Source organism: Dermacentor albipictus, chromosome 5, assembly GCF_038994185.2.
Source record: "Dermacentor albipictus isolate Rhodes 1998 colony chromosome 5, USDA_Dalb.pri_finalv2, whole genome shotgun sequence".
NCBI lineage: Eukaryota > Metazoa > Arthropoda > Arachnida > Ixodida > Ixodidae > Dermacentor > Dermacentor albipictus.
This window is the reverse complement of record NC_091825.1, coordinates 93,930,346-93,947,298: the sequence shown is the minus strand read 5'-3', so window position 1 is coordinate 93,947,298 and position 16,953 is coordinate 93,930,346. Positions and strand designations below refer to the sequence as shown.

The window sequence follows — 16,953 nt, the reverse complement described above, 5'->3', positions numbered from 1 at the left end:
TGCCCGGGAAAGGAGGGGTGCTTGAAAGTCGGATGTCCAGATTTTATGGCATTGTTTGGGAGGCGTCTTTGCTGCGAAATGTACCTAAATGTGAATTTATCTGTAATGCCGCTCATTCACCACTTACGCACGTTTCGCCTCTACACGCAATACTCTTGTTGGTCAATATACCGAAATGATACATGCTTGTAATTTACTTTCTTTCAGCTGATGGAATCCGGTGGAGCATCGTACGGCAAAGACTGCTGCTTACCTGGTGCGACAACTTTGGATGAATGCAGAAGCCCGGAACGAGCATTTATATAGAGCAAAATAAACATTTCATCATTTCAGAAGACGTCTTTCGTTTTCTTTATGAAATTGCAGCCGACAGATTCGGCGCAGTCTTGTAAAGGTCAATCGCAATCATTTGTACTTAATAATGAAGCGATTCCACGCCAAGGCCACGCGAGATTCAGCAGAAGCGAAAAAAAAAAAAATGAATGCCGCGCCGAGCAGCGGAGCCGGCGCGGCCTGTACCAACTGGTGTTCAAAACGCGCGCGCCCAAAACCGGAAGGAGTCAACAACATCCGCTTGGTGCGCTACAGTCAATTCGGCCGCTGGGCTCTATGGGAGTGTCCGCTCTTGTTGAAATTTCTTTCGTCTTTGTGGATGCAACCCGCCATTACTCGCGAGGCACGGCAGGCGCTAGGCGCACGTCCGCAAGCGTACGCGTGGTCACGGCTTTACAACGGCTGCTCAGCAAGAACGCTAACGTGTGCGCGCACAGCCCTGGCACAGCGCTCGTGCCAGCAGCGGAAGCCAGAAGGCTGCCCTGGCTCCTGCAGAGCCGCCAGAGCGGAGAGTGATTGGCGCGTCGGCTTGGCTACGTCGCTTTAGCAGCCAGACGCATTTAGCGTATCTGGAGACTCCTCGCGCGTCGACACCATGACGTCACGCACGTCACGCCCATACAGCACGACGGCAACGGTGTCGCTGACGGCACGAACGCGCTTCGAGGCGTCCGTGTAACCGTTAACGCAATGAAAACGAAAGCAACGCAATTACAGAACACCATCGAAGCAAGTCCGTGGAGCTGTGGCTCTGTGCGCGGCATAGAGTTTCCTACAAAAATTACTAGAGGGAACTCTGGCGCTGCAGTCGTTGTCCTACCATGGGAATGATGGGAAGTACATTGATTTGTCTGATCTTCGTGCTTGTGGATTCAGACGTTCTTAAGGCTTTGTAGATTACGCTATTTAAATATTATTGTCGTATATTTCAGCGCTGTACTCATCGAAGTGAAGAAGACGCTGCGAACACGCACAATTGTTATTGATTGCAACGATTGAGCTTGTCCAGGTGGCCAAATCGATACGCGCCAAGCGTCTCAAGGCACTGGCCTGCCCGCGATAAATTCATAAGGGCGTTTCATTCGCTTGTCGATACATGCGTCCGTGGCTTAATAGTTTCAATATCAGGCTTCTGTGCTGGAGTCCTTCTGTTCGAATCCTGCCGTCTGGCAATTTTAATGATGTTTGCATAATTATTTATTACGCAATACACTATTCAATATGACGAGTTTGCAAAGTCACAAAGCCGTTTGAAGCCAAAAGGACGAAGTTTAGGCAAATCCATGTACTTCCCATAATTCCCATGCTGGGACAACCGCTCCCATTACAGCTCTCGTAGACACTAGCGCCAGAGTTCCCTCTAGTAATTTTTGTAGGAAGCTCTATGGTGCGCGGGACGAAGCCCGCGGTAGAGAAAGTGCGTGGAACTTTTGTAACAGGGACGCTTTGTACTATGCATATCGCAGGAAAGAGACGATTTGTTTGTTTGTTTATTGTACTGTCACTCTCGATGGAGAGCACAAGTCTGCATATTGCAGGCGCATAGTACAATGAAAATGCATAAAAAATAGGGTTCCCCAGCTAGCACTGGCGAAACATTTCAACGAAAAAAAAAACACGGCGCGAGATACGATCTTCAGATCAAAGCGTTCTGTTGTCAACCCTCTGATGACCAAACACCCTAAGTCTTACACTTGTACCTCCCGCCACTACAAAAACGATTCTTTTTTTCGTTGAGCAGCTTGGCTAATGTTAGCTGGGACACACGGCACAGTGAAGTACCTAAGCAAGTGCAACGTACACATGCAGCATACACAACATGCGTGTATTATTTGTAAGAGGTAAAGAAATAACATACACCATGGAAAACATTTACTTGAGCATTGTATATACTTAATTCAACCATAAAAAAGTTAATGAAAAAAATAGATAAAGCTGAAGAGCAATCAGGTGATACGGATAAAGATACTCTCGGCGTTGAGTTACACTGAGCGCATAAAAATGTACGGCGATGTACATTTACGCAGGTGTAAAATGCAGGTGTATATGTAAAAATGTGCGGTAAAAGAATACGGGTTATCAATTTCTACTTAAGGCATTCGCTTTTGTATGGAAATCCGAGAGTTAGTAGTTGTTACAGTGCAATCTAATTGGTTCCATTTCGGTATTAAAGACGGGAAAAATGTGTTCAGATGCGTCGAATTTTTAAGAGTAATCTGCCAATGTTCTCTGACGCTTATGTCCGCTTTCAGGCGACCTTGAATGATCAAGATATTTAGTCCAGCTCAATTTTATTAGTAATATCAAATACCTGAGAAATAAATATTAGGCGGGCATGTCTCTCTTTAGTCGCGCTGATGAGAAGCAGCATATTCGTTAATTATGTTTCGATATATCATGCAATCGTCAGCGAATAAACAAATTCTTTAGTACATATTAGTTTTTCCTGAATTATTAGTATTAGCATCTGCTGCGGAACTTTGTGTGCACGTAGGACTGTTCAAGGTTGAAGTTGAAGAACGAGGTCAACTAAGAGCATTCGAGGTAAACGAAGTGTGATGCACTGCGGTCCAGTCAAAGTCTGGAAAGTTAGACTCCCGTGAGGATGATTCGAGAGTCGTGCCCGCGTTGTTGCATGAATTCCTGACTAGTCGCTATGAATTTGTGACCGTGAAGACGGATTTCGGGTAAACGCAGCCGCTGAGCAATGAAATGCAATCGCACGCAGGGTCGTCCCACAAAAAGCTTCCGCATCCTCAACACTCGGAAGGAACACAAATGGATTGCCGTTTTGAAATGAGTGCACTCACACTTGTGACAAACAGCCCGTGTTGAACCTACCCTTTTAACGCCTTCTTAAACAGAGCAGGAAAACAGAAACATTCGCATGAAAAACCAACGCATTTTTTCTCACAAGTAGGGAACGCGTATGTCGAGACCGGTGTCCACCGAAGCCCTCGACCACGGCAAATCTCATGGCCGCTTTGTTTCTATGGCACGCTAAACCTCGCCAATCAATCAACCAGTCAACGAAGTGAGTGTACAATGCCTTTCGGGAAAATGCAATGCATTTCGGCTAATGCTTAGATCAAGCACAGTACACTTGCCACGAGAGCCATCCGGCTACAATTCCGCTGTTGTAACGTGAGCGCCAGTATAGTTAGCAAGATGCCAGCTCAAGCTTTGTTAACTGTAAGTTTGTCTATTGTAATTTCAAGTAACGAGTCTTAGAGCAGTTTACTTGTACAGGTGAAAATGCGATAGTTGAGTAGAGTTGAGTTTAATGGCACATAAGCAGCTTAGGCTATCATGCGCCAAACACTAGGTATAGATTCTTTAAAAAAGTTAGGACACCTCAGTGTGATATTGCGATAGTTTCGAAAGGTAAATGCTGCAATAAATCACGTTGGAAAGAAAAAAAAATGATATAGACGGATATATGACGCGCGTGTCAGGGATAAAGCTTCCGTACGGGCAGCGCAAAGCACCTGTATCACATGGCGTCAGCACTGGCCTAGGCTGCTAAAGCAAAAAAAAAAAAAAAGTGGAGGACAAACAGACAATGAACAGACGCGTGGCAGGAAATACAAATTCCCGCCAACCCTCAAAAGCACGCCCTTTTGTCTGTCAGCTGCGTCCGAGTTTCACGTCTTTCACTGTTCGTGAGCGAGCGAGCGAGAAATGCTTTTACGTATCATCTATAGGCTTCTTACGTAGTGACTATAGGTATTGTATGGCGTATACAGTCTAACGACCTTCATAATCACAGGAAACAAAAGAATCTCGCCAGTTTGTGGCTCGTCCACAAGTTAACCCCGGCCGAACGTCGGTATCTGTGTCGCGTTGTCATTTTCCCCATGAGCGCGTATAGCTCATACACGCATGACGAGACAACTCGACAGCTGCGCACGGTCTGTGCGACGTATACTGCTGCCGTAACTTAGGCGAGGCGCGCGATTCACGCAATGTATGCGAGTACAAAAAACGAATAGGGTGCCCGAGAAAATAAATATCGCGAAGATATGCAAATTGTGTAAGAAACGTTAGTCCACGAGCTCAATTTTTTTTTTTTGTCTTTGGCTCAACCCTACAATTTACAAAGTAAATAAACATTGTGCGATCCTGCACGTTGCCCCAAGTGCGCCATCGGATGGCATGGCACGTAATCGCGAAAGTTGTGCCCTCGTAAAAAATTATGACCTTGACACCATTCGAGAAATGTTGGTGGAAGAGCGCCCGCGTGAACAGACAGAACATCGAGAACACCTCTAACGATTAAGAATGTCGACCCAGCTTTAGTTCCAAGACCGCGAAAAGACGTCAAGGTTGGTCGCTAGAGCTCATGTTTCGTGAGCGATCCCCCGCCTTTGCCACGCATAAAGTGTCCAAGTGAATGGAGAAAATATAGGCATTGGCTTTATACAATAGTTACACTGACTTGCCCAAACACAAGTGATGAACAAAGTGCTACACAGGGTACACTGGAACAATATAACTTCGATCTTTCGTTTTCGGGTAAAATGCTATAGTTTCCCCATTTTCGCATTCCGAACAAGTTTTCCGAAAATCAGGTTAAGCCAGTTTTCTCCTGGAAGTTCCGTCATTTTGTTAAGGGGAAGAAAAAAAATGCAGCCGTTACAAAAGCAACGAGCAAGCAAGTGTCCGAGAAGCATAGTATTACAACAAACGTAACCATATCGCGAACATTACTGTGACAGAATGAGCACGAAGTGGGGCTGGGCATCGCGGAGAAATGTCAATGACACGCACGACAATTCGATCATCTATCGTCCAATCGGCCGCGACAATCATTTTACTTAATGGCGACGCGACGCGGTTCTGGATCCCTGCAGCAAAAGCCAGCTTAGTCAATCATTATTCGACTATGCATCTCCGCTGAGTTAACAATTATGGGGTTTTACGTGCCAAAACCACTTTCTGATTATGAGGCACGCCGTAGTGGAAGACTCTGGAAATTTCGACCACCTGGGGTTCTTTAACGTTCACCTTAATCTAAGCACACGGTAGTTTTTGCATTTCGCCCCCATAGAAATGCGGCTGCCGTGGCCGGATGTACACTCAGCAGCCCAACACCATAGCCACTGAGCAACCACGGCGGGTCTCCACTGAGTTAGGTCAGTGCTGTTGAAAATTCTCTAAAGAGTGAGTCTGGGCGATATCTTCTAGGACCAAGTGCCGAGAACAGGGTTCTCGCGCTGGTCTGCTGGCAGTACACCACCGCCCCCTATCCCCAAACGTTGCGAACGCAGCGCGAACGTTGTTCTACTTTGCGAACGGCAGCTGTGACTGAGAACATGTTTTCGTAACAAAGGTACGCACATTCAAGTGCCCAACCCATATATATAAAGAAAAAACGCACAAATGCTCAAAATTCAAATGATGGTGTACGTCAACAAGCTCTTGTAAGGTAACGAAAACTACCACGTCTTTTTGGAAGTATACCCCACCTGCTCTACTATTGTTGAAATAAGCCCCAAAGAAGTAAAAGAAGGCGTCGTTAAGCACGTGTCTATTTGCTGTGTTTTTTTTATGTGGTCTCCTTAAAAACTGTAAATAATGCCCGCCAACGAGATATTTTACATAGGTTACTTCGTCTCATGACTTGAGAGCAACTCTCCTCTTTTTATCATTATATGTTCCTGTGAGTAATCTTCCTCGGTTATATGAAACATTTGCGCCCAATACGTGGATCACTGATACTGTTAATCATTTGTAAAGCTATACAAAAAATCTCGAAACCCAGATTTCTTCCCGATATCTCTCTTAATATCAACACCCAATTTTTACTCTTAGATTTAAATAAAAAAGCATATAACCCGATGACAGAGGACCCTAAATGTAAGGCATGCTTTGAGCAGGCACAGTTCCCTTTGATATTGTGGAACAGTTAAGGCGACCTGATTTCATTCCATTTCCAGCGCTGTGAAATTGTGCGCGTTGTCTGACAATTTTGATGAAAGGTCTGTAGTAAAAAAATAAATAAAAAATAAGTGAGCTAAATAGGCTGTTTCGCTGCCTAGTTGGTACAGTGAGGTAGAATGTTGAAGGGAATGCTTCAAAGATTGCATTGGAAGAATATATTGCGGCTGAGTAACGCTTTCCTGTATGATATTCGCTACTTATCTAGAAAAATTGCGCAGCTGGGAACACACACACGCACGCACACAAACACACATGCATGCACACACAAAAGGAAGAAAAATCGGCGGCAATACATTCAAACGCTTTGTTCCAGCGTCGTGCTTTCGACACCTTAATACTTCGATGCTCGCTTAAGCATATTAAAGAGCCGACGCACACTGAGTAATAAGGGGTATGACGACAACAGTCATTATTCCTGCACACGCAAAGTTGGTTGCTGCGCAGCAAATATCGGTCATTTCAGGCAGTGCCCCATTTTAACAGCAGTGCGCCAGGAACGACAAAAAGAGGAGTCAGCAAAACGATCAGCTTCTCCATGACGTCCTCAACTGACACATTAGAAAAAGGACAAGAAAACGAAGAGACTCCTGAGGTTCTTTCTGCCGTGCTTCAGCGTTAAGTTCCGCCTAAATACGCGGCACGAAACCTGCAATGTACACTCATGCAAAGCTGAGCGCGCTCTAAAATTTCTTTTTGCCACTTCACTATCCATACTCTCTTCGAAGACATTCCTCTACCACAACCACAGTTTTCGACCTAATTAAATATAAGCTTGGCGGAATTAAGGGCGATCGTACCTTTTTATAGAGCATCCTTCAGGACGACCTCTGTGTCAATGTGCTGTGTTAATCGTCCTTCAACTATTACGGCACCAGGAGGTGTGACGCGCGCACAGGCAAACAGGAACACGGCTCACTTGATGGCCCCGAACACTCGCTGTAAAAGCGCTGCTGGGATGAAGAGCTGCAGCAGCGGCGAGCAAATTGCCCTTCGTGCTTCCTCTCGCTTCAACTCGTACGATAGGCAAGGAGGTACTAGGCATGCGAGAACACCACGCACGCGAAGCCATCAGCTAACTCGGGTTGGCTAGCCTTCGAACCCATCGCACATTACCTGCAAGATAAGACGCGCGCGGCCACGCTCAGCTGCCCCATGCCCACCCAGAGTAGACTTCTCGAGAGCTTCGTGCTGGCTTTGCCACCGTAGCTCTCTCTCTATAGAGCAATTCGTGTTACTGCTCGTCTTTATTTTCTATTCCTGGCCCAATGCCTGCAACAAATTTGAATTAAAACGCAAGTCAAGCTTCTTTCTTCGAGCGTCAGCATCCGTTCGGCATGCTTCAACATCTGTGACCGGGAGAGCATTGGAGGTTCTCGGACAACGACCTCGTGGAGAGAGTTGCTAACCGGGCATCACGGAGGAAACCTTCCAACCTCCGTGGAATCTAACACTATTCAGACGCCCATTTGATTCAGAATGATAGATAGCCTGAGATGTAACGCTTGCGCCGAGTTTCTCTGACTTTTTTTTATCCTGGGCCTGCATTCAGAAAACGTTCTTAGGCTAGAACTGTTTCTAAGAACGGGTGCTACTAAATTTTAGTGTTATGTGACTGGAAGGTGACTGGCAAAAAACGCTTACGAACAAAAAACTTTGGCAATTTGGACTTCGATTTGGTTTTCTCAAGTGTACTGCCTGGCAGCAGAATTGATTGTGAGGCAGGGTCGCCGGTACTTCGAAAATTAAACTGCCCTTTCATCGGCTAAAAGCCCACCTTTCGGCGTAACATTACTCTTAACAGATACATCCTGTCGCAAAGCCAGCCGCTCTTTATTTGGCCTTGCTGTTTTCAAGTAGGGCGTATACTGTCCATTACTTCTGTAGAAATGAGTGTCAAAGAAGTCGCAGTTTCGCCCGAAAGCCGAAGCATCGATTGCGATTGCAAATTAGTAGATTGCTGTACGAAGTAAGTATGGTAGCTCTATCGGCCGTATGAACTTGTAAACATTCGTTTAATAACTATATTAACAAGCACGGTGTCACGCGCACACAGGTAAACATGAACTTATCTCGCTCGATGAGCGCGGAAACTCGCTGTGTAAACGCCGGAGTGAGGAATCGCGGCAGAAGCACCGCGCGAATTGACCTTTGTCCACCACTCGCTTCAGCGCGAACGAAACGTCGAAATCACAGCGCATACGAAACTACCGACAATACGCGCGCTCTGCGAACATCACAGATCGCTTTAATTATGGGGTTTTACGTGCCAAAACCACTTTCTCATGAGGCACGCCGTATAGTGGAGGACTCCGGAAATTTCGACCACCTGGAATTCTTTAACGTGCACCTAAATCTAAGTACACGGGTGTTTTCGCATTTCGCCCCCATCGAAATGCGGCCGCCGTAGCCGGGATTCGATCCCGCGACCTCGTGCTCAGCAGCCCAACACCATAGCCACTGAGCAACCACGGCGGGTGACAGATCGCTTTAAAGATGAGGCCCGCGTGGGCGGTCACTTTGGCCCCGCCGAAGATCGCTTGAAGATATGGCGCCCAAATGGCCGCGCCGTAAGCAGCAGCCGCCGGTAAAGAACGCTCCTCCTCCTCCCCCCTCCACCCCGTGCCATGCGCGTGTCAGAAGAGGGCGCGCTTCCGGCCCGCCTTCTACTGGGTCGCGCACGCGAGATTGAGCGTTCGGCGGCTCACTCTCGCCCGCTTTCGCTATCACATACAGCAACGGCGCCTGGCGACGATTTTATTGCCTTTGGACTTTATAACGAAGCTCACGGCGACGCCGACGGCAGAAATGCGCCTGGAGTGTCCGTATAATTGTTGTCGCAATAAAATCTGCCCGCAGAGCGATGTAGCTTTGAGGTCAACATGGCAGTAACTACAAGTTCTCGACGAAGTAACATGGCATTCAATCGCGGCACATGTCAAAGTGACATTTTCAGTGACATTTCCGAAGAAATGTGAACCTCGAACACAGCGCAAGAAAAAAAGCTGTTGCAATTTTTTCACTTGTAACGTTCCCAAATAGAAAATTGCGAAAGCGTTCTTTTTCGAACAATTTTTGTCTGCACAGACGATACGGTCTCTCAAAAGTTTCGGAGCCATCTACAAAGGAAAAAAATGGCCTGTCGTCTGGTTACATAATAGGTCTGATTGCGTAATAGGCAGCACGGTACATTCGTTTCTCAGAGCACCATTCCTTGGTCCAGAGGATCTTTCATCACTGAAGCGACACCATCCACACAGATGGCGCACAATCCTCTCCACTCAGACCTACAAATTTCATATTCGAAGGGTCCCCGCTTGCATTCTACAGCATAAAAATTAATTCCAGGGTTCTTACTTGCCAAAACCACGATCGGATTATGAGTCACGTCGTAGCGGGGATTCCGGATTATGTTGGCCCTATGGCGTCCTTTAACGTGAACTAAATGCACGGTACACAAATGTTTTCGCATCCCGCGCCCACCTGAATGCGGCTTCTGGAGCCGGGATATCCTGCATAATTGTCTACGAAGCGTGCCCAAGTAATTTCCATTAAATGGAATACTGCGTACGCCGTCATCTGTCGGTTAGTGCATTTTATGCGGAGCATAGCGCTTAATTTCCGAAGTATCGTAACCTTTATTGGCCAACTAAAGAGAGCCTCGAGCGGCCTACACGCGTGCAGGAACACGCACACACACAAAGAAAAAAAGAAAGGAAATAAGAACAGCGCAGACGGTAGCGCTAGCAAACGTGCAGCTGCGTCGCGCGAACGCTGCTTCAGCTCGTGACGTAACTCGGGCCAGGCGTAGAACGTAATAGCCCGCACTCACAAACGTTCACGCTGACGTGATTGCGAACGCTCGCTCTAACCGCTTGCGCGGCCGGTCGGCAAATAAGGCAGCAGCAGCAGCGTGAGCTCGATACGGCGCGCTGGAGAATGTCGCCGGCCCCGCGCGGTCTTTTGTATCGCCGGCACAGCCGGTGCACCGCTTCGAAGGTTCACCGCTGCACATACAGCGAGCGCGGTGCGGGCCGCGATTGTTCTGGCGCGCCCGTGACGGCGCAGCTGATGCAAGCTTCGCAGACCCCGGGGTCTCTGCGTCAAACTTGGACTGAAACGCCTTCCGATGGAGAGTTCAGGTCATTCTGTAGCCCACGATGGCGCTGACCTAAAGCGCGTGCTCTTGCTGATATAGATCGTCGTTCGGCTGCAAGTTGAGCTTAAGCTAACTAGCTATAGGCGCAGATACTATACGGGCGCTTATGAAGCGCCCTGCGTTTGTTGCGGTGCGGTATTGTGTCGCCATGGTTAGAGACAGCTGGACAGAAAGACACTCAGACAACGGAAAGTGCGTCAAGTAGCTTAAAAACGCTAATCTTATTAATACGAATTGTTACAGCAAATAATAACAAAAGCAGAGCAAAGCGTGATTTTCTCTAAAAGGTTGAAGCCTTTAGGTGATATGTTGTAAGTATAGCTAAATATGGATCTTATAAAGCTGCATTCTAATACTAAATTCTGTTTTCCGGCAGGAAGATCACTGCTCTTACGTTAATAGAATATACGCAAACGCGATTTCCAGTGAGGGCAACCACAACGGCAACAAAAAATTCCGCATCATCATTGATGTTTTACGGATAATAGGGTTCACCTCTATAGTAGAAGCTATATTTTACACGTTTCCATAAAGAAATGCGAAATTCCACTTTTCAACTATGCGAGGCAACGTAATGGAGGGCTCCATATTCATCTCGACCAAATAGGGTATGTTAACGTGAGCAAAAAAAGCACGGTAAATGACCGCTGCCGATAGACTTCTACACGCATCGGAATGCCGCCGCCGCGAACAGCGACGTTCTGCCCTGCGGCACTATGCCATAACCGCTGAGCCAGTGCTACGGCTTCTTGTTCACGCGAGGCGATCGAAGCCCCGATTACGGCTCAAAAGTTCATTTCCTGAAAAAGTCGCAGTTTCGCCCGAAAAGAGAAGCATCGATTGCGATAGCAAATACGAAGCAAGCATAGTAGTCTTATCGGCCGTATAAACATGGAAACATTCCCTTACTAACTGAATTAACAAGCATGGGGTCCACGCGTACAAGAAAACATGAACACGTCGCACTCGATGAGCGCGGACCCTCGCTGTCAAAGCGTTAGTGTTAGCAAGCGCGGCAGCTGCAGCGAGCGAAGTGACCTTCGTGCCGTATGTCGCTTCAACGCAAGAGCGCCTCAAGGCGCGCACAAATGTATAAGCAGTCTGCAGATCCCTTTCAAAATAGGGCGCACGCGACCGTGCGTGGCCGTGCAAAGTACGCACTTACTGCCGGAGCAGTAAGTGCGGCAGTGTGTGCTCCAGGCGCCTTGCTCGGCGCCTTTATGTGTTAATAGCCCGATATGCACGACAATAACGCAGACAAAAATACCTTCCCCAATTCAAAGCATGCGTGTGATGATGCTGGTGCATAAAGACGCATACGCATTATATGTCCCATGAGGGAGAAAACCCGGCGCTGTAGTAGTAAGTGAGTGGTACGAAAAATCATCATCACTGACGCCATAAGCGTCTTGTATGACGTCAATAAAAATACATAATTAAAGTTATAACAAGTTAGAGTAAGGTGACTTAAGCTGGAGTACAGTGAACCAAGGGAATTAAAGTAGATTAAGGTTGGTAAACAGAGCACGGTGGATTAAGGTGGATTACAGTAGATTAATGTTGGTAGAAATTAGAGCAAGGTGAATTAGGGTAGAGTTGCGAAGGGCAAGTGACAGCTCATGACATCGCGTGTCATAATAGAGATAACCAATCGGTAACCAATTAGAGACTTTGTAATGTTTTCGCATTCAAATCACGTAAGGCTACTGAAGTGACTCGATTTTTAATATACGCTACGCTGTATGGTTGGTGTTACTGTAACCGGACGCATCGTGGTGACAAGCGTTCTTTTTTTCTTTTCGGCAAGCAACGTCACGAACTCACTCGAGAGGTATACGATCACGGGGAGCTGCGCGCACGATGCCGTTTACGCCGCGAGGCATCGACTGTTGACGGGGCTGCGGAGCGAGCATCGATCGCTCTATGCGACCGTGGTTTGTGCCGGCGAACCTGCAACTTGCGTGGCCCCTGGCAGTTCTTCGCCGCCGGAAAATCGCTGCTCCCGCCGGGTGACAGGGCTGACGTCCACACCTCGACTGCATCCTGGGGCGGTACTGTGGGCCGATCACCTTCTGGGATGCTTTCACTTTCGCGAGCCTACCACCGCCTACCACCAGGGTTACCACGAGCGGAAGCAACACTTCTGTGCCACCTGTGGCTCAGCGTGGCATTCACGAACTGCTATTCATTCCGCATTGGAATGGCCGACAGCCCTACTTGTGACACCTGCGGCTGCGAGGAGACGATTGAACACCTCCTTTGTGACTGTCCCCGTTACAAAGTGCCAAGGGCTCGTGGCCGAGCTCGAAAAACTGGACAACCGCCCCTTTACAGAGGAAAAAGCTCTAGGACACTGGTCCAGACGGGCTTCGGCACTCAAGGCCTTAAGGGCTTTGCTGAAGTTTTTACGGACATGCGAATTGTGCGATCGCCTTTGAGTGTTGTATCGCGTACTATCGCGTTACTGCGTGAATTTTCTGGTTTCCATTTTTTTCCTCTTCTTTCTCCTTTTATTCTCTTTATCCCTTTCCCCAGCACAGGGTAGCCAGCCGGTACTTAAACTGGCTAACCTCCCTGTCTTTCCACCCCTTTGTTTCCTCCTCTTTCGCGAGATGTCGCACGAACGGCGACTGAGACGACGGCGTCGACGGGTGACAGGGTTCCTGCCATACCGCGCGAAGACAAGCTGCTTGGCACTGTGCCAACCGATTCTCTCGCTCGTACACGCCGATATCCAGGTCCGGTGCTCCCGAGTTGCCCAGAAAATGAGCGACCGAGAGTACATGTGTTTTTCGTCGCCCTCGTCCAGGCGAACCGTTGATCCCGTTTCATACGGTCAGCGACTCGACGTACGCACATTGACCGTTTCAAGTTTTCTTTCTGAAGTAACAATATTCTGTATAAGTGGGGTGAGAAAAAAAAACTAAAATAACGAAAGTCCCAAAGTATAATTTTTCATGATATGCAATAGCCGTCTGTCGCAAGTTCAAATGCTGCGGATATAGCTTTCAAATTCCAAACTTCAAAATTTTGAATCGGAATTGTTCGAGGAATGGGCACAATGATTCAAAGAGGTTGCTAAGGCCGTGTTTAAGTCGCTTCAAAGCCTTAGGCGGCATGCTCTAAGAATGCAGCTCAGACGCGAAAATATTGGCCTTTTGGCAAAGTGCATAGACTTCTAAGCTGCAGAGAGAACGAATTAGTTGTACCACTAAGTCCACATAATTTGTGTACATAAAATGGCCAGCACAGATTACCCAGGGTAGTTCCGGCTTTTTTTTTTGCATGTCAGATGCTTTCTGAGAAGAATTAAGGCGCATTCACATCGGCGACTTACAGGGACCGCGCGACCAAGTTGCTCGCACAGCGACCTGCAGTTTGAAATGGTCACGTTCCACGAAAAGCGACCATTTTGGGCCGGTCGCTGGCTGCTCGATCTTTCAGTCGGGCGACCGCATTCGCCAAAGCCGCTGAACCAACCAGATCCGCACGAACAGGTCGACAATCTGTATATACACTCACGCTTATCTTACGCGGCGACGGCATCCAGAGCACACTTTTCAACGGCATATCGAGACGCATTTCGGTGCGGCGACTGACCGGCCGCACTGGCCACTGTGAACATTGTTCGGTTTCCGTCGCTGCTTGGTCACCAGTCGCGAATGATCCCACGACCTCCTCGAGTCGGCCGTGTGCAGCGCCGCCTTTACAATTCCTACAGGAAGAACTATAGCTCGAAAAAAAAAAAATAGTTAAACTCGCACGTTTGGTAAAAGGCTATAGCTCGGCCTGCATGCAACCGTTACTAATCTAACAGCTGTCTATACAGAGAGCCTGGTGATAATTTTGACGCTCCTGGTTCTACGCCAATGTAAATTCATCCCGCTTCACATGCGTTCGAGCGAAAAAGGCGCTGACCGACACACGAGGCACTTGCATCGCGTTCTTCTGCGTATAACGCAAAGGCGGATTCGAGGCGTTCTTTCATTTTCTTTTGCATGTGCAGCGAAGTATTTTGAGAGTTCGGTTGTCGAACCAAAGCTTCGGTTCAACAGCCTGTCAGCGCGCGCATTTGTTGATGTACCGATGGAACGGCCCGCTGACACCTCTGTGACAAGCGCGCCACTTGTCCTAACAGCGTCACGAGTATTGAAAATACATGCTTGAACAGTTCGTTGAACTGTGGCCCACAACTCATCTTCGCACAGTGAACTTAAAACGAGAGAGAAACAAAGAAAGAAGCCGATATCAGCTTACAGAGCGATGGGATTCAACGCCACAAAGGTTGCGGATTAAATTGGAGGTTCAACAGCGTTGGAGAGCTTATTAAAGCGGTTGATTAGATGCCTTTTCGAGTCAACTCCCCGCTTTCCCCCCAGTTCTGTTTGCAAGTGAACGGAAATAAAGTTCGATTGATTGAACGTTCGATCTTGCGTTAAGTTCTCGACGCTTATCCCTGTCAATGCCCAAATGCAGTTTCATATATTAGAAATTTTAAAGAATGTGTTGATCTCTGGCCATGGAGAGTACATATGCACAGAAAAATGAATGAAATCTTATTTTCAACTTAAATCGTATAGTAATTATTTTATTTGTATAATTGTCCAGAGCTACAACTTCACTCCAGCACAGCAAACAAGCAACTATAGGCGATTTGTGTTCAGCTTCCCGCGGCCAAATCAACATTTTGAGGCACCGATCTGAGCGTAGCATATACGATGCATTGGACATTGGGTTAAATTAGAATTTTGAAGTTTGAAAGTTAGCGTATCAAAAATGCTTTGGGTGTCATGGTGGCCTAAAGGAACACACTTGGCTTCTTCAAACGCGCAGTCAAGTAGGTCTCGGCGCCTGCTTACCTGTTCAGGAGGCATTTCACAAATAACTATACAAGCTTGCTTGAAAAACCATGTTTGTAGAAAGTTATGGTGAGGCAGCGCATTTGGAAAAAAAAAAAGAAAGCTCATGCAGCCATGCATGACGAAGGCGTACACATAATGCGTGTTCGCGTGAAAGCTGTTTTCTCCAGGTGCACTGCCTCGCCGAAACTACGGCTCAAAAACTACACCTCCATGCAGTAATTATTAAGCAATCTCTAGAACACCTGTTTTGTCTAGATGGTACGAACAGTTTGTTAAGACAACAACAATGTTCCTGTCCTTGCGCACAACGGCATGGCGCCCTCGCCATTTGTTCACGAGAGCAGCAGATGGCCGAAAAAAAAAGAAAAAAAAAACAGAATCATGAAAGTGACAGGAAAGAACGTTCCGTTAACATTTTGCGGTCATTTGTCACGTCAAAATACAGTCGCTGGCATGCTGCTGGCGCGACCCGCATACAGCCGGCATTGAAGCATTTCATGCGACCCCTAGCTGTCACACGACCTTGTGGTGTCAAGCGGAAGGAACACATTTTTTTTAAACGTTTGCGTTTATGGCAGATAGCACGCATGCTGAACTGCAAGCATCTTTCACCGCTTTCAGCGGCTGAAGAAAGTTGTTTTAGGATGTGTCGCGAGGCACGTTTTAGGCGCCTTCTTACCATATACGAGACGAAGAAAGCAAACAAACAGGCTGAAGAACAGCCGACACGATATGCGTAAAATGTACTGGAGGCGGACAAACTATAGCGCGCATATTAACGATATTGGCCGCGCAGGAACGTAGCCCTTCCTGCGCGCCCACCGAGTTGGCACGAAGCGGAATCACCGTCACTCTTCTCCCTACTCGGTTTGCTAGCTGCTTAAGCGAAGAATAAAAGCAGGGGCAGCGCGGCGCTTCGCAAACGACGAGCGTCCTGCCGGAAGCAGTAAAAGCTCAACTTGCCTTCGGGGAGCAGACGACCAGCACCGTCAGTCAGAATAGGGTTCGTAGTGGCCTTCTGGGTCCTTCTGCCGGGGTTTTCACTTATAATCCTGGACACCGTTGTTTTGCGGCCCCGAATCGCTCGTCGAGGAGCGTCCCGACCGTTTCACCAGCAGCTGGCGGTATGGGAGCGTCGACGAACATGCAGGAAACACGGATAGGCTTCGCTGCGCAAAAATGTCTGGCTACTGGCATAAAGTTCGTCTGCTGGCACTGTCAGTGCAGCATCGCTTCGGCTGTTCTCGTCGTCGCCAACGGCAGCGTTCCTGCTTACGTGTGAATTGAAACGCCGAGCGAGAGCGCGCTCACGCGCATGCGCCGCTCACCAGCTGCTTCTCGATGCCGCGCGAGGTGAAAAAAGAAAGAACAGAAAGCGTAGAGAATGCCCGGTCGCATACCTTCGTGCTCTCGGCCAGTTGCGGGACCGAGTTCTTTGTCCTGCTTCTAACGGCTTTCTCCGAATGCCTCAGAGTTACCTTATTTTTTTTTTCATTCTCTCCGTTCACGTACAGCACCTCTTTGTTTTCCTTGCGGTCGCTTATAGTTTGTTCTCTCGTTGCGTTGCGTGTGGTTAGTGACAGAAAAAAAGAAGCGAGATAAACGCTGCATACTTGTGCTCCTAGTAACGTGTTTTGCCTCTCGCGGTCTGTCTCCTAT

The 16,953-nt window shown here is 47.7% G+C and overlaps 1 protein-coding gene across 3 annotated transcripts in view; it reads right to left on the bottom strand.

Moving 5' to 3' along the window:
- The window catches only part of LOC135897079 (dual serine/threonine and tyrosine protein kinase-like), a 113,173-nt gene extending 96,553 nt beyond the window's left edge, over window positions 1-16,620 (bottom strand). For 2 of the 3 annotated variants that reach the window (XM_065425656.1, XM_065425655.2), the window contains exon 1: window positions 16,258-16,619. The gene's annotated coding sequence lies outside the window, so the exon portion shown is untranslated. Of the gene's footprint in view, window positions 1-16,257 lie in introns of all 3 variants that reach the window. The other variant, XM_065425657.1, reaches the window with a different exon arrangement.
- Between the last annotated feature and the right edge of the window lie 333 nt (window positions 16,621-16,953).